At 32.5% G+C, this 18,951-nt stretch overlaps 1 long non-coding RNA gene across 1 annotated transcript; it reads right to left on the bottom strand.

Moving 5' to 3' along the window:
- Positions 1–924: 924 nt before the first annotated feature.
- Positions 925–1,336, bottom strand: LOC110704218. The gene is made up of 3 exons (XR_002507874.1): positions 1,253–1,336; positions 1,110–1,167; positions 925–1,009 (listed from the first exon to the last, which is right to left on the bottom strand). It is a non-coding gene; the product is annotated as an uncharacterized LOC110704218 (long non-coding RNA).
- Positions 1,337–18,951: the final 17,615 nt, after the last annotated feature.

Raw genomic sequence — 18,951 nt, 5'->3', positions numbered from 1 at the left:
TGGCTAAGCATTAAAATCAAAGGAAAAGGGCATTTTACTAAGTTTAAGGTCTCAATTTCATCCAAAATAGCCAAAATAAGGCCTATTTGACTTCTACTTGCCCATTTTCTACATTTTTAAACAAATGATCAAGTTCTTTCTCATAATATGTCAATTATACATAGTTATAGGTTGCTAGGCCTTGAAATCACAGAAAAAGGGCATTTGACTAAGTTTAAGGTCTCAGTTTCATCCAAAATAGCCAAAATAAGGCCTATTTGACTTCTACTTGCCCATTTTCTACATTTTTAAACAAATGACCAAGTTCTTTCTCATAACATGAAAATTATACATATTTATAGGTGGCTAAGCATTGAAATCAAAGGAAAAGTACATTTTACTAAGTTTAAGGTCTCAATTTCATCCAAAATAGCCAAAATAAGGCCTATTTGACTTCTACTTGCCCATTTTCTACATTTTTAAACAAATGACCAAGTTCTTTCTCATAACATGACAATTATACATAATTATAGGTGGATAAGCATTGAAATCAAAGGAAAAGGGCATTTTACTAAGTTTAAGGTCTCAATTTCATCCAAAATAGCCAAAATAAGGCCTATTTGACTTCTACTTGCCCATTTTCTACATTTTTAAACAAATGATCAAGTTCTTTCTCATAACATGTCAATTATACATAGTTATAGGTGGCTAGGCCTTGAAATCACATAAAAAGGGCATTTGACTAAGTTTAAGGTCTCATTTTCATCCAAAATAGCCAAAATAAGGCCTATTTGACTTCTACTTGCCCATTTTCTACATTTTTAAACAAATGACCAAGTTCTTTCTCATAACATTTCAATTATACTTAGTTATAAGTGGCTAAGCCTTGAAATCAAAGAAAAAGGGCATTTTACTAAGTTTAAGGTCGTACCTCATCAAGATGTATGGTGTTTGAACAATTAGTCGCTATCTCAAGCATGAATCTCATCACGTATAATCCACAATCAACTCCATTATCTTGTTGTGGGCACTAGCATAGGAACAAATCAAATGAATCAAACGTCACATAAAACCCACAATTGTTTTAGCACTGTTTATTATAAGATAATCACAATATAATGTGGCATTACCATAGGTGATTTCCATGTAGGACCCCGTGGAGCACGACCATGTATCTTCTTCATAATACTATAGGAAAGTAAAATCAAATTTGATTAGTTTGACTACTAAATGAGTTAGTTTAAGATACTCAACACTAGGTAGCTATATTTACTTTTGTAGTACAGACATCACGAGGTACTTCTTTGTTGATCGAGCTGAATCAAGGTGAAAGATTCTGTTATTAGCAGGACAAATCACCATGAGGAACCAATGATACCTACATAAATTCACAATACACAAACACATCAATAATTAGGGTACAACAAATAATTCAAATGTAGAAAGAATTGAATTACACATGGTTAAACGTACTCCTCATAACATGGGGCGAATATGAACTACCGTTTCATACATAACCAAGGAGGCAAATTGTAGATCACTAAAAGAACCGGCCAAGTGTTGTGTTGGGTACTAAGATTGCCAAATGGATTCATCCCGTCTGTGCACAACCCAAGTCTTAAATTTCTGACTTCATTACAAAACTCCGGAAACTTCAAATCAATGTTCTTCCATTGCGGGGAGTCAGCCGGATGCTTCAGCATTCTGTTTTTCTTCCTTCCCTCGGCATGCCACCTCAGGTTTTTAGCGTCTTTTGGTGTTGAGAATAGACTCTTAAACCTTGGAATAATAGGAAGATACCACAACACCTTAGCATGAGGTCCCTTCATACCAGGATTGCAACTCATGCGCTTGTAGCGCGATTGCTTGCATCGTGGACACTTCTCCAATTGTTCATTCTCATTACGATACAAAATACAATCATTAGGACAGGCATTTATCTTCTTATACTCTAAACCAAATGGACACATAAGCTTCTTTGCATAATAGTAAGACGTAGGAATTTCATTCCCATCAGGGAACATCTCACTTAATGTGGTCAACAAAGAAGTAAAACTAACGTCCGTCCACCCATGCTTCGACTTAATGTTAAAAAGTGTTAGCACGGCAGAAAGTTTGGAGTATTTTTTGCACCCAGGGTACAAAGGCTTTTTGGAAGCCTTCGATAGTAATTCAAACACATCACCTTCGACATTATGCAACATCTCATCCACGTCATTATCCTCGACCTCATCCACTGGATGATCCTCAGCTCCATCCTCACCACTATCAATAACATATTCATCATTCTCCCATTCCTCGTTCACATGAATCTCATTGCTTTTATCATGCACATCATTCCCATCAAGATCTTCACTATACTCTCCACTTTCACCATGCCAAATCCACACATGGTATTTAAGTCTAAACCCACGACAAAGTACACGATCTCTAATGATTTCAACACTATTAACCACCTTGACATTATTACAATCAACACAAGGACAGTATAGGCCTTCCTCACCAATTTTGCGCTGATAAGATAAAGCCGTCTCACAAAACTCTTGAACCCCATTCCAAAAATCCATTGTATCACGTCTACCATACATCCAACCACGATCCTTTCCCATTTAGTAAAGTGTCTCTAAACATATATAACAACATATTATCAATAATGTACAATTGCTACATATCTTATGTAAGTCAACTTCAAGTACACATCGTGAATATACCATTCATATAGTAAACAAATGCATGTTTCCAAAGTGTCCTTATCACTCCAACCTAACCCATCCTTGAATGTCTACTCTCACTAGTGAATGTATGTCAACTTTCCAATTTTAAGGAAAATCCGGCAGCACTTCCCCCTAGTTCTCCAAGTACAAGATGTAGATAATTACTTACCCACATATGTACCTAGAGAACATGGAGAAGAAATGGACATCCAAGATGTTCCTTAAAATCGAAAAAAAAGACATACATTCACCACCTAAGTGAGAATAAACATTCAAGAACAGTCCCAACCGGGGACTATTCAAGACTTTCTCCTAATGAGAAAGCCTTGAACGGGTATCTAGGCATATGATGATGCAAACATTCAACATATTATTGTAATTATTTATTATTAAACAAGACACAACTTGTAATATCATGAACAAACTTTTATCAAATAGATAAATAGAAAGAAATATATATAGCTCCATAAAGTTTATAGTTCATACCAATATAGCAAGTATAATGGATGTAATGTCTTGAACTTCCCACTTGAATAGCTAATAAACTTGTGCTTCACTACATATGAATCTACAAAAATAAAAAAATACAACACCAAAATAAAAGTTAGTAATTTTGTCAAGAACTATATACAAAACAACCTAAAATTACACATTAAAACATACTACCAAATTCAACTAATTAATTAACAAGTTTACTAATAATCTCTACTTTATTCAAAATTTCTTAATAAAACCTAACAATCAATTTCACACCACTCCAACATATCAAATTATACTCCATAATCCATATATTTCCTAAAAGCATTAGGAAAATCATTATGTAACGTAATCTAAAACGGATTACTCCTCAATCTAACTCCAAAATAATTCAATAATTCATACTATACTTAACCAAAAATTAAGCAACAACAACAAATTGATAATAATAATAATACAATGAAAGAAATAAAAAAAATTATTCAAAATATATTTTCCATTATACTGTTAATTCATGAACAATTAATCAATTTCTTGCATTCTAAAGATACACACAATTAAACAATTTCTTGATTTCTAAAGTGCATTCTCTAAAATTTTAACCCTACCAACAACAAAAAAAACCCAAAAAATTCAGAAAAATTAACCAAAAAATCTCTTTTTCCTCTCATTTACACTGTGGTTTCACCTCTAATTCATATGTAGTACGGGCTCATGCACTTTAGAAATTCATGAACAATTCACAAAAAATTACACTTTAGAAATCCACCATACATCTACTTCCAACTTTCAAGTTTATGATTCACTAATATCAAGTAATTGCAGTTTTTTTTTTCAATTAACCTAATTCATGAACAATTCACAAAAAATTACCCTAAAAACAACAGAAATAAAACACAGAAATTCAGAAAAAATTACCGTGTATTAATCAGAAATTTCGAACGGTGGTTGTGGGATGGTGGTGCGGTGGCTGTGGGATGGTGGTGCGGTGGATATGGCGTCAGTGGTGAGGTCTGTGGTTGCGCGCTGCTTGCTTGCTGCTTGCTTCGAACGCTGGTTGCTGCTTCGCGCACTGGTGGAGGAGGTTCGGAGGGAGTGAGGAGGTGATGGAAGGTGGTGCGGCGTCGCTGGTGGATTGTGTGGTGGTAGGGTTTGGATGGTGGTGCGGCGTCTGGTCGTGGCTCGTACTATGGAGTTTTGGTGAATAAAACAGTGGAGAGAAGAAGCTTGAATTGGGCCGCGCGTTTTATTATATATTCAAATATTGCCACCAGTTCAAAACCAGTGGCCTTAAGCATTATTGCCACGGGTTCGGTTTGAACCGGTGGCAATAATAAATGCCTAATTTGCGGCCAATTTTTTAACCACCAGTTTTAAAAAATCGGTGGCCTTCAAGCGATGGAATTTTCAATTTTTCTACTAGTGATTGTTCGAATTTTTGTGGGTTTTTTTGAGTTGAATTTTTGTTCAAATTTTGCTTAGTGTTTGTGAGTTTGATTTGTGTTTGTATTTTTTGCTGATTTTTATTTAATTTTTGTGCATTTTATTTGTGGGTTAAATTTTTTTGATTAATTTATGTTATTTTTTTCCGATTTTTGTAAATTTTTTCAAAATTATATGGGTTGTTTTTGTTGGTTTAATTGGATGTTTTTGTTGGTTCAATTTCTGGGATGATTTTTTTGATAAATTTATGTTTTTTTGGGTTAAGGGTGGGTGGGTGGTGGTGGGTATTGATGGTTGAAGGTGGGCGAAGGTGATGGTGGCGGATAGTGGTTGTTTAGGGTGGGCAGTGGTGGTGGGATCTAGTTTCGAAGGATCTAGGTCAAGGGTGAGTGGGTGGTGGGTCAGTTTTCCTTTTTTTTTTGTTTTTTTAAACTTTTAGCGACCTCTTATGACGGTCGCTAATATCAAGATTTGCGACCGTTTCATAAAGCGATCGCAATTATTAATATTTGCGACCGTTTTCTTAATGGTCGTTGAAAATAGTAAAAACGGTCACAAAAAATCTACGACCGTCAAACAGTCGTAATTTTGTTTTTTTGCGACCAAGAGAATAACGACCGCCATGTTACGACCGTTGACGGTTGCAATTATGTTTTGCGACCGTTTTTGCTATTTTCTGCGACCGTTTGAGGAGGTCGCAATTTGGCTGAATTTTAGAAGTGCAATTTAATCACATAGTCAACTCCATCAATTTTCCCCAATTAGCATTAATCCATTACTCATACATACTTCACCATTACCTTAGCAAGCAATCTACTCACTAGCCATTGAAATCAAGATCAAGACAACACTAAGCAACAAATTCATCATGATCAAATCAAACAAGCTAAAATCAAACACAAATCAATCAAACTTGAACATTCAACAAACAATTAAAATCAAACTAAAGATTGCATTAAAGAAATGGTATCCTTACAAACTTGATCAAAAATCAAAGGAAATGGAGAATTCTTCAATCATCAACAATCCATTATGAAATTCTCTCTCTATAAACCTAGAGTTTCTCTCTCTAAAAATATCTCTAATTTGATCAAAAACTAATTCTAATAATCTCCTCATTCACTTCTCTCTAAAAATAGAAGGAAAAACTATATATAGAAAAGATACAAAAGAAGAGTTAGTTAGATTGTCCCAAAAGAAACCTCGGAAGGCGCGGTCGCATCAAGGGAGAGGCGCGGCCGCGGGAAAAAGGGTATGGAATGGGGGCCCTGGCAGGCACACTCGCACCCGCACTAGGCGCGCCCGCGCCACCCAGGTGCGCGACCGCACCAACCTCGTGCGTGACCGCACCTGGCAGCAGGGGAGACCCTCTTCTTCGTCCTAGCTCATCCTTGTGCGTTCATCTTGGTGATGATGATGAACACTAAGGTAGGCAGTCTTGAAATGGCCATTTGGAGGGTTCATGCCAAAGATGATGCCCCCACCGCATGCATGCATCGATCTCATGAACTTGCTCCTTGCATTCCTTCAAACTTGAGCTCCAAATGACAAGCAAGAGGCGTCTAAAATGATGAGAAATATGAGAGGAAGGCTTGGGAATCCTCGGAACACGATCATAACCTGAAAATACACAAAATCAAGCAAATAAAAGGGTAAAAGACCAAATAAACAAAGAAATGCACAAAGAAAGAAAACTAACTAAGGAAAGCACAAACTAAAGAAACAAAGAACAAAACTAAGGAAAACTAAAGAAAGGAGCTATAAAATAGCATGAAATTCATCCTAAAAGAAGCCAATTGAGTGCCATAAATGACACTCATCAATTCACACAATATCAAGTAGTTAGCAATGTATAGCACAGGCCGAGTGAATTTTAGAATAATAACTAAGATCAAAAGAAGCTCAAGAGAGTCAAATCAAATCCGCACATGGTTCGAAGTTAAAAATATGAAAAATAGACACAAGTATGCATTATCAAAAAAAAAAAAAAAAAACTAAGAAATCAATACATTGTTTTTCGTTGTATGTAAACTCCCACTCCTAATGAATGGTACAAATTATACAACACCTAAAAAGAAATAAAAACTAAAATAAAACAAAACTAACATGTACAAAGTGATGATTATAATCATCCTCCCCCAAGGTAAACATCACATTGTCCTCAATGTGAATAAAGAGGAACTAAAAAATAAATAAGGGAGAGGTACAACTCACAAAGGGGTGGGTAAGCAAAAGGAGCGCCAAATGTATAGAAACCTCCACCACAATTGGTAGTTGTAATTGGGTAGCCGACGTAGCCAAGGAACTTTGCTATGTTTGTACCTAGCAATAAAGTTCAGATCTTCACTTGAACACACATTAGCATTATTATTTAAATAACGAAAAAAAGAAAAAATATAGGAAATAGAAAAAACAAAAAAACCGAAAAGAAAATTGGGTTGCCTCCCAATTAGCGGCGGTTTTTAAGGTCCTGCACGACCCTACTCAATTCGTCAATCGGAAGAATCCAATGTCGTAAGTAACTTATCATACGCCCCTGCAAACATATCATTGAGCACCACATATGGCTTGAATATAGGCACACCAATTTTGAAATACAGGGGGTTAGAAAAATCAGAAGAGAAATTAAAAGAAAAAGAAGAGTAAGAAGAGGAGGAATAATCAAAATAAAAAGAAAAGGGAAAGAATTTACAACTTCTCTCTACTTGCTCTTTGGGCAATATAAATCTCTTTGAATGAACATCAAGGTCCACTTTGCCACTGTCATGCAATGGAGATATTTTGATAAAGTTAGAGCAATAAAGCATAGAGGATGAATTCACAAGTTTAAGACTCTCTACACATGGGACATAAAGGGAAGGTAGGGTTTGCTCAACATCCATGAATTTTCCATTATTAATCGAACCCTCTTCCATAAGCATATCTTCACAAGAGTCTGTAGCTTGAATTTTCATAACTAATGGTTTCTCAACTGCAAATTCATCATATAACGGTTCATCATCCTCAAAAATATCTAGCATATCCACTTTGTTCTCATCTTGAACATTTATTAATTCATAAAAGCTCTCTTGAAAATTTTCATTCTTAATCCACCCTTCATTATCATCATAAATGTATGGTAAGGCACTAGATTTTACAATCGAATGCACTTCAACCTTGGGAGAGGGATTCGGAACATGCATGAAAGAGTTATTGTAAGAACAAGAAGAGGCATCATGATCATATGAATTGCAATGGGGACAATTGAAAGGGGATGGAGTATTGGTCAAATTAGTGAAAGAAGAAATATTTTCTAGAGTTGGTTTAGCATGCAATGTCATTTCCCACTCATATGTATCTCTAGCTAACCACTCAATAAAATCCCAACCAAAAGATTCTTTACCACACATAGACTCAACTACAAACCTAGTTTCTTCATTTAGACCCTCATAAATCACTAAGCACGTATCCAATTCTTCAATTCCATGATTAGGACCAACAAAGTCACCAAGCCTATAATAATATCTCCATAACACTTCATTCTCAAATTGTGGAAAATAAAAAATAGCCATTGAAATAAATCCACAAAAGAACAAGAGAACATGCAAACACAAGAATAAGTAGAGAAAAAATATATACATACAAATTAGTCTCACCAAATAAGAAGCTAAATAAAATTAAGCCGTCTCCCGGCAACGGCGCCAAAATTTGATAGGTTGTCGTAAACCTGTCAAAAATAAATTCCTAACAAAACCAACTAACAATGCAATAGGGTAAGTAGGGTCGAATCCATAGAGAGATGGTTATTCAATCTAACTTCTAATGTACGGAGAAACTAAACTATGTCACGAAATTGGGATAGAAAAATAGTCTAAATTAAAATAGAAATAAAACAATTAATAAAAAGAACTAGGGTTATGGTTCACCATGTTTATAGCTCTAAATCTATCAAATATCAATAACAATTCAATCAATCAATTATCTAGAGCAATTTCTAAGCCTACGGTTGGGTCTTAACGCTCCCAATTCAACATATGCAGTACGGTTGCTAACATAATTAGAATTGCTAATTGTAGGGAAGCCTTTAAAAGTAAGATCTTTCTATTCAAACTCCTATTAACATGAATTAATAAAAAAATTGATCAGGTTGCAAGATTAACAATATAACACTATCAATTAGAGAAATGAACAATCAAAATATTAAAAATACCAATCAAGATTCTATATAATCATGGATTCCCAGACCCTAGAAATAAACTACTCAAACATGGAAGAAATAATTAAAACTAGATCTAAGGAATAAAACATAATTAAACACAAGAAATAGAAATAAAATACCTCAATGAATTGAAATAATAAAATTAATAATGATCCATGGAAGAATCCATGGAGATGCCATGAGAAACTAGGGTTCGAGAGAAAACTAAAAAGAACGTAAAATAATAAAAGATATAAAAGGCATAAGGGAAAAATTAATCCCTTGGAATATTTATAAACTTCCTAAATCTAATCTAAAAATAAATAAATAAAATGAAATCAGAAAAATAACAATTACATATGTCGTGATATGATTGGTCGCCGATTAAAAGAGTCATAGTTGATGTAGGTTGCCTTAGTGTCATGGGCGCACAACCCTTCGCCCGATGGGTGGTCGCTGGTCGAGGGTTGTGATGAAGATGAAGCTCGACCATCGCCCGATGGTTTTCAAGTGGCCTGATCAGTTTCGAAGGCTGGTGTGCGTCACGAGGCCATCGCCCGATGGTTGGTCGCTGGACTGGCAGATTTGCAGGACCAACTTCAAATCGCTGTAACTCATGATATATGAATTGTATGGAGGATTGCAACCTATAATTGGAAAGATATTCAAGTCTAGTTTCCAACCCAACTTGAATAATCTCAATTCGATCTGTAGAACTCAAGTTATGATCAAAAGAGTGGGCAAAGGTCAGTTTTACCACTTTGTAAAATATCGTTTAACTTCGTTTCCAACTCAAATTCGATTCCGAAAAGTGCATAACGATCATTGTTGATGCTTATATCATTCCTCATGCATATAAATTTCAAAATCAAAATTCACGAACATGGTATCTTCAATTAATAAACTTGATTCGTCGGCTTTTCATCCTTTCATTGTCCGATTCTTCCAAAACCACTCGGAAATAGAAACTACATGAAACATTAAGAAAACACAAAAAAAACGTAATAGAATACAAAATGGACAACTTATACAATTGCGACCTAAAAAGCGACAAAAAACTCAAAAAGCAACTATGAAACTAGCATAAATGTGCGTATAAACTCTTTATAAATATGATTTATCAACTTTCATTTGTTTCAAAATGATTTATTTCAATGTGTTTGAATTTCATTTGATTCAAAAAGCTTTGTTCGATTGTGTTTGACTTTCATTTGATTCAGTTAGCTTCGTTGAATGCATTTGACAATCATTTCATTAAAATTGCTTTATTTGAACGTGTTTGGCTTTCATTTTATTAAAAAAGCTTTGTTTAAATGTGTTTAACTTTTATTTGATTCAAAAAGATTTGTTTTAATGTGTTTTACTTATATTTTATTCAAAGAGATTTCTTTAAATGTGTTTGAATTTCATACAATTCGAAAAGATTTGTTTGATTGTGTTTGACTTTCATTTGATTTAAAAAGATTTGTTTGAATGTGTTTGACTTTCATTCAATTTAAAAAGTTTTGTTTGAATGTGTTTGACTTTCATTTGATCAAAAGAATTTTGTTTTATGTGTTAGACTTTCATTTGATTCAAAAAGCTTTGTTTGAATGTGTATGACATCATTTGATTCAAAAAGCTTTGTTTGAATGTGTTTGACATTCATTTGATTCAAAAAGCTTTGTTTGAATGTGTTTGACTTTCATATTATTCAAAAAGCTTTGTTTGAATTTGTCTGATTCATTTGATTCAAAAAGCTTTGTCTGAATGAGTTTAATTAATTTGATTCAAAAAGCTTTGTTTGATTACGTTTGGCTTTCATTTGATTCTAATAGCTTTGTTTGAATGTGTTTGACTTTCATTTGATTCTAAATGCTTTGTTTGAATGTGTTTGACTTTCAAATTATTCAAAAAGCTTTTTTTTAATGTGTTTTATTCATTTGATTAAAAAAGCTTTGTTTGAATATGATTGACTTTCATTTGATTCAAAAAGCTTTGTTTGAATGTGTTTGACTTTCATTTGATTCAAAATGATTTGTTTCAATGTGTTTGAATTTCATTTGATTCAAAAAGCTTTGTTCGATTGTGTTTGAATTTCATTTGATTCTGTTAGCTTCGTTGAATTCATTTGACTATCATTTCATTCACAAAGCTTTGTTTTAATGTTTTTGAGTTTCATTTGATTCAAAAAGTTTTGTTAGAATTTGTTTAACTTTCATTTGATTCAAAAAGCTTTGTTTATTTGACTTTCATTCAATTCAAAAAGCTTTATTTGAATGTGTTTAACTTTCATTTGATTCATTAATCTTTGTTTGAATTTTTTTACTTTCATTCGATTCATAAAGCTTTTTTTGAATGTGTTTGACTTTCACTTGATTGACAAAGATTTGTTTGAATTTGTTTGACTTTCATTTATGTCAAAAAGCTTTACTTAAATGTGTTTGACTTTCATTTAATTCAATTAGCTTCATTAAATGCATTTGACATTTATTCGATTGTAAAAGCTTTGTTCGTATGTATTTCACTTTCATTTGATTTAAACCGCTTTATTTGAACGTGTTTGAATTTCATTTGTTTCAAAAAGCTTTGTTTGAATGTGTTTGACTTTCATTTGATTTAATTAGCTTCGTTAAATGCATTTGACATTTATTAGATTCAAAAAGCATTGTTTGAATGTTTTTGACTTTCATATTATTAAAAAACCTTTATTTTAATGTGTTTGATTCATTTGATTAAAAAATCTTTGTTTAAATGTGTTTGATTTTCATTCGATTCAAAAAGCTTTGTTTGAATGTGTTTGACTTTCATTTGATTAAAAATGTTTTATTTTAATGTGTTTGACTTTCATTTGATTAAAAAAAGGCTTGTTCGATTGTGTTTGATTTTCTTTTGATTCAATTAGTTTCGTTGAATGCATTTGAAAATCATTTCATTAAAAAAAAAATTGTTTGAATGTGTTTGGCTTTCATTTGATTAAAAAAGCTTTGTTTGAATGTGTTTAACTTTCATTTAATTCAAAAAGCTTTGTTTGAATGGGTTTTACTTTTATTTTATTCAAAGAGGTTTCTTTAAATGTGTTTGACTTTCATAAGATTAAAAAAGATTTGTTTGATTGTGTTTGACTTTCATTTGATTCAAAAATCTTTGTTTGAATGTGTATGAATTTCATTTGATTCAAAAAGCTTTGTTTGAATGTGTTTGACTTTCATTCAAATGTAAAAGCTTTGTTTGAATGTGTTTAACTTTCATTTGATTTAAAAAGCTTTGTTAAAATGTACACATTCAATTTAAAAAGCTTTGTTTGAATGTGTTTAACTTTCATTTGATTCATAAATCATTATTTGAATGGGTTTGACTTTCATTCGATTCTTAAAGTTTTGTTTGATTGTATTTGACTTTCATTTGATTTAAAAAGATTTGTTTGACTTTCATTTGATTCAAAAAGCTTTGCTTTAATGTATTTGATTTTCATTTTTTTTCATTTAGCTATGTTGAAATGCATTTGACTTTTATTTGATTCTAAAAGCTTTATTCAAATAAATTTCACTTTCATTTGATTCAAAACGCTTTATTTGAACGTGTTTGAATTTCATTTGTTTCAAAAAGCTTTGTTTGAATGTGTTTGACTTTCATTTGATTCAATTAGCTTCGTTGAATGCATTTGACTTTTATACGATTCAAAAATCTTTGTTTGAATGTTTTTTACTTTCATATTGTTAAAAAATCTTTATTTTAATGTGTTGGATTCATTTGATTCAAAAAGATTTGTTTAAATGTGTTTGACTTTCATTAGATTCAAAAAGCTTTGTTTGAATGTGGTTGACTCTCAATTGATTAAAAAGGTTTTGTTTTAATTTGTTAGACTTTCATTATATTGAAAAAGCTTTGTTTGAATGTGCCTGATTCATTTCATTCAAAATGTTTTGTTTAAATATGTTTGACTTTCATTTGATTTAAAAAGCTTTGTTTGAATGAGTTTCATATATTTGATTCAAAATGTTTATTTGAATACGTTTGACTTTCATTTGATTCTAAAAGCTTTGTTTGAATGTGTTTGACTTTCATTTGATTCTTAATGCTTTACTTTTTAATGTGTGACTTTCAAATTATTCAAAAAGCTTTTTTTGAATGTGTTTGATTCATTTGATTCAAAAAGCTTTGTTTGAATATGTTTGACTTTCTTTTGATTAAAAAAATTTTTGTTTGGATGTGTTTGACTTTCATTTGATTCAGTTAGCTTCTTTGAATACATTTGACTATCATTTGATTCAAAAAGCTTTGTTTGAATGTGTTTTGACTTTCATTTGATTAAAAAAGCTTTGTTCAAATGTGTTTGACTTTCATTCGATTCAAAAAGCTTTGTTTGAATGTGTTTGACTTTCATTTGATTAAAAAAAAATTTGTTTTAATGTGTTTGACTTTGATTTGATTCAAAAATCTTTGTTTGAATGTTTTTAAACGTTCATTCAATTTAAAAAGCTTTGTTTGAATGTGTTTAACTTTCATTTGATTAAAAAAAACTTTGTTTGAATGTGTTTTACTTTCTTTTGATTCAAAAAGCTTTGTTTGAACGTGTGTAAATTTCATTTGATTTAAAAAGCTTTGTTTGAATGTGTTTGACTTTCATTCAATTAAAAAAGCTTTATTTGATTGTGTTTAACTTTGATTTGATTCATAAATCTTTGTTTAAATGTGTTTGACTTTTTTTCGATTTAATAAGTTTTTTTTGAATTTGTTTTACTTTCATTTGATTGAAAAAGATTTGTTTAAATATGTTTGACTTTCATTTGATTAAAAAAGCTTTGTTTGAATGTATTTGACTTTTATTCGTTTCCAAAAGCTTTGTTTGATTGTGTTTGAATTTCATTTAATTCAAAAAGTTTTCTTTGAATATGTTTAACTTTCATTTGGTACAAAAAGCTTTGTTTGAATGTGCTTGATATTCATTTGATTCAAAATGATTTGTTTCAATGTGTTTGAATTTCATTTGATTCAAAAAGCTTTGTTTGATTTTATTTGACTTTTATTTCATTTAATTAGCTTCGTTGAATAAATTTGACTTTTATTAGAAACAAAAAGCTTTCTTTAAAAGTGTTTGACTTTCACTTGATTCAAAAAGCTTTGTTTGAATGTGTTTGACTTTGATTTGATTAAAAAAGCTTTGTTTGAATGTGTTTAACTTTTATTTAATTCAAAAGGCTTTGTTTGAATTTGTTTAACTTTCATTTGATTGAAAAAGATTTGTACAAATGTGTTTGACTTTCATTCTGATGCAAATCATGAAGAGTCCATTAGTCCAATCAAGCATGATCATCCTACAAGTCCAATTCACAAAGAAATCATTCTTGCTAAGTCATTTGAAGATCAAGTGTTAGATACTTTTTGTGCGCATGGACCGTTTCTTGCTAACCAAGGGTTTACTTGTTTACATTCTAGTTATGAATGTTAATGGGAATCCTAGGCACGTTTTGAACAGCCTTAGGCATAGGAAAAGGCGTCCTTGAAGCAAGGAGAAACTTCATTGCAAGTCATAAACATTTAGCATGAAGAAAGGCATGAAGAAAGGGGAGGTTACTCCACGTTTTTTGTTGGTTCTTTATGGCTGTTTTTAAGCTTCTTTTCAGCAGTTTTTAAGAGTTTAATTAAGGGTGATTAAAGCCTAAAATCAGTTAAGAAAATCTGCTTAGCATAGGCGTGATTCTAGGCTAGGTTTTAGCTTTCATGTTTAGTTACAATAAACACACGTTAAGCTTGTTTAATGCGTGTAGTTTAGTACTAGTTTGTTTTCTTTATTTAAGCTTATGAAATGTAAGTGTATGGCAGATTATGATATATGAATAAGAAAGTTTTCTCCTTAAAACTATTTATTCTTGTTGTTAAGATAAATCGTTTTTTTCCAAGTTTAACTTGACGAATTTGAGTGGTTAAGTGAGTTTTCCTTCCATGCAAATTAAACAACTAGTGGGTTTTAAGTGAGTAATCCTTGCCTACATATCTTGTTTGTTTAAGTGAGTAATCCTTACAAACTAATCCTTCTTTCCTCTAAAAAAAGTTCCTTAACCATTTCCAAAACAACCTACAAACCTTTACCCGTAATTTGACTTAAAACACCAACCTTTTTTTTTTTCTTCTTTCCACTTAAGTTTGATCCATTAAGCTTGTATTAACTAAGACTTTCTATTACTTTTTACATCACATTCGATTCAAAAAGTTTTGTTTGAATGTGTTTGACTTTTATTTGATTAAAAAAAATTTATTTTAATGTGTTTGACTTTCATTTGATTCCAAAAGCTTTGTTTGAATGTGTTTAACTTTCATATTATTCAATTAGCTTTGTTGAATGTATTTGACTTTAATTCGATTCCAAAAGCTTTGTTTGGTTGTGTTTGAATTTCATTTAATTAAAAAAGCTTTGTTTGAATATGTTTGACTTTCAATTGATTCAAAAAGCTTTGTTTGAATGTGTTTGACATTCATTTGATTCAAAATTATTTGTTTTAATATGTTTGAATTTCATTTGATTTAAAAAGCTTTGTTTGATTGTGTTTGACTTTTATTTAATTCAATTAGCTTCGTTGAATAAATTTGACTTTCATTAGATAGAAAAAGCTTTCTTTGAATGTGTTTGACTTTCACTTGATTCAAAAAGCTTTGTTTGAATGTGTTTGACTTTGATTTGATTAAAAATGCTTCGTTTGAATGTGTTTAACTGTCATTTAATTCAAAAAGATTTGTTTGAATGTGATTAACTTTTATTTGATTTAAAAAGCTTTGTTCAAATGTGTTTGACTTTTTTTTTTTTTTGTAAATAGAGATTTTTATTACCAAAAGGAAGCAAAATAGCACAAAGTTATTGCTTACAAAAGCTAAGTAACAACACTTACAAACACCACAAGACCAAAAGGCCAACCAAACACCAAACCAGTTCCAAAAACTCTCCTAGCCACCTTCTAGGAAGGGTTCTAGGAGAGAACATGAACAACTACTAGACTCAGGCACCTAGCCACCTTCTAGGAAGGGTTTTAGGTGCCAGGACCAGACAAAAAACTTAAGAACAACAAAACAGCAACCAAATAAAACAAACTGCACATAACAGAAAAGCAACAACAAATTACATTATAAGTAGTGTCTATCAGCATCATAATCTGCAGGCAACTCTGAGGCAACTCTAAACACAATCTCTCTAAAAACAGTTTCTGTAGGTGAACAACATCCTGTAAACAAAGTGTTGTTTCTCTGAATCCAAATAGCATACACTGCTTCAGCAAAGAACATCATAATCAGTCTTCCAGCAGCTTTAGTTTTCTTTCAAAATTTGAGGGTCCAAGCAACTTCATGACTGAAATTCTACTTATTTCTTCTGCAATTCATTAGATCAAGAACTCTTTGCCGGATTTGTGTAGAGTAGTTACATTGAAAGAACAAGTGACTAACACTCTCAGCAACTGCAAGGCAAAGAACACAAATAGGGTCACATTGCAAATTCCAAGACAAAAGCATATCCTTAGTCCTTAACCTGTTCCATAAAGTCAACCAAATGATAAAAATACTCTTTGGAGAAGCATGATTATTACAAACTAATCTTTTCCAAGGCACCTTAGGAGCTTGAGGTCTCAAACACCTATAGATCTTCTTAATTTGCACTCCAGGCCCTTTCCTCACCTTATCCCAGCCACCAATATCATTGATGACTGCCTACATTTAAGAATTCTTCTCAACACCCAATAAATTTTCTTAGGGATAGCAACATCCCAACAGCTTGCATTCGATTAAAACAGCTTTGTTTGAATGTGTTTAACTTATATTTGATTTAAAAAAATTTTGTTTTAATGTGTTTGACTTTCATTTTATTCAAAAAGCTTTGTTTGAATATGTTTGACTTTCATTCAATTTAAAAAGCTTTGTTTAAATGTGTTTAACTTTCATTTGATTAAAAAAGCTTTGTTTGAATGTGTTTTACTTTCTTTTGATTCAAAGAGCTTTGTTTAATTGTGTTTGACTTTCATTCGATTCAAAAAGCTTTGTTTGAATGTGTTTGACTTTCATTTGATTAAAAAATAGTTTGTTTTTATGTGTTTAACTTTCATTTTATTCAAAAAGCTTTGTTTGAATGTGTTTCACTTTCGTTCAATTCAAAAAGCTTTGTTTGAATGTGTTTAACTTTCTTTTGATTTAAAAATCTTCGTTTAAATATGTTTGACCTTCATTCAATTCAAAAAGCTTTATTTGAATGTGTTTAACTTTCATTTGATTCATAAAGCTTTGTTTGAATGTGTTTGACTTTCATTTGATTTAAAAAGATTTGTTTGAATTTGATTGACTTTTTTGTTTTGGTAAATAGGAAGAATTTTATTACCAAAAGGAAAAGTTACAACTTACAAGAGCTAAGTCATAACAAACACCAAACCCCACAAGACCGGAAAAACAGGCTAACCAACCACCAAACAGCTCATTCTCCTGCCACCTTCTAGGAAGGGTTCAAGAAAAAGAGACAAGAACAACCTGAGCTCAAGCGTCTAGCCACCTTCTAGGAAGAGTTCTGGAAACCAGGCCCAGGAACACAAAAACAAACACAGAGCAGGATAAACCTGCAAACAAAAAACACCAACCCTGCAAACTGTATAATAGATAAAACCCCCACCTAGACACAGCTGCAAAAGCAACAGGACTAGACAAAAAGAGGTAATACAACAACTAAGAGAATACAAACCAGAACAGCAACAGAATTGCAATTTCCTGACTAGAAAAAAGCAGTAGCAGCAGATCAGAAAACAACAACAGCAGCAGATCATAAATAGCAACAGCAGAATAGAACAGCAGCAACAGCAAATTGACAAACTTGCTGCATCAGAACAGGCTGCCAGAACTAGCTGCAGATCAAGAGCAGCTCCATGCCAAAGCACAACCAACTGCCACCCAAAACAAGCTGCAGCAAGCCTGAAACCAGAACATCAACAGGACAGAACTGCAACAACAACAACAACCCAAAACAACAAAACAGCTGCCAGATAACAAAACCATCAGCTGCCAACTAAGGAAACCAAGCTGCTAAAGACTGCAGATAGAACAACAGACACAGAGCCAAAACCAGGGGAGCAACAGCAGCAACCTGACCAGAAAACCAGCTGCCACCCAAAACAGAACAACACCAGCAACCTGGCAGGCCTGAAACAAGACTGCTACAAACAGAAATTCAGTGAAGCAAAAGCAGCTTCCTGTCAGCTCCATTACACCTAATAGCAACATGAAAAATAATGTCTTTAAAAACAGTTTTTGCAGGTTTACAGTCACCTGTAAACATCAAACTATTCCTTTGTAGCCATATACTGTAGATAGCCTCAGCAAAACACATAGAGTATACTCTACCCTTGTTGCCAGACTTCCTACAATTCTTAACTATCCATTGTTGTTCAATGTGAAAAGGTTGAACTGATTTTTTCACATCAAGAAGCTTTAAAATCTGTTCCCAAATAGTCTTAGAGTAAGGACAACAAAAGAACAAGTGAGAGACAGCTTCATAAGAGTTCTGGCAGAAAAAAGCAAATAGGAGCAAAAAGCAAACAATTCTGTCCTTAGTGGCAAGTTTATAAAGCACAGCTAACCAAGTAATGAAAATACTCTTAGGAGCGGCTTGGTTATTGCAAACAATTCTTTTCCACCCTACTTTAGAAGCCTGAGGTCGAACCCGGGCATAAAGTTTAGCAATACTCATTTTCCCATTTTCCATAATAGATGACCAGCCACCAATATCATCAATAATATCTCTGCAAGTCAAGATTTTCTTCAACACCCAGGAGCATTTCTTAGGAATAGTAGCAGTCCAGATATTTTTATTGCTGAAATAATAGGTATGCACCCATTTCACCCACATATTGTCAGATTTATGAGCAAGATCCCAAAGAATCTTACAGATAGCAACTTTATTCCAATCACCAAGAGAGGTAATATTCCATCCACCACACACCTTAGGAAGAGTCATATGATGCCAGGAGACATGGGCCTTTTTTGCATAAGTGTTCTTCCCAGTCTAAAGAAAAATCCTGAACTTAGATTCAATTTCCCTAAGAATCTTCTTAAGTAAGATGAAAATCTGAGCCCAATAAGCCTGAATACCAAAGAGAACACTTTCGATAAGCTGTAACCTACCAGCACAAGACAAGTGTATAGAAGTCCAGCATC

The sequence above is a fragment of the Chenopodium quinoa genome, unplaced genomic scaffold, assembly GCF_001683475.1.
Source record: "Chenopodium quinoa cultivar QQ74 unplaced genomic scaffold, ASM168347v1, whole genome shotgun sequence".
NCBI lineage: Eukaryota > Viridiplantae > Streptophyta > Magnoliopsida > Caryophyllales > Amaranthaceae > Chenopodium > Chenopodium quinoa.
The sequence above is the reverse complement of the archived record's forward strand: the minus strand, read 5'-3'. Positions and strand labels throughout refer to the sequence as shown.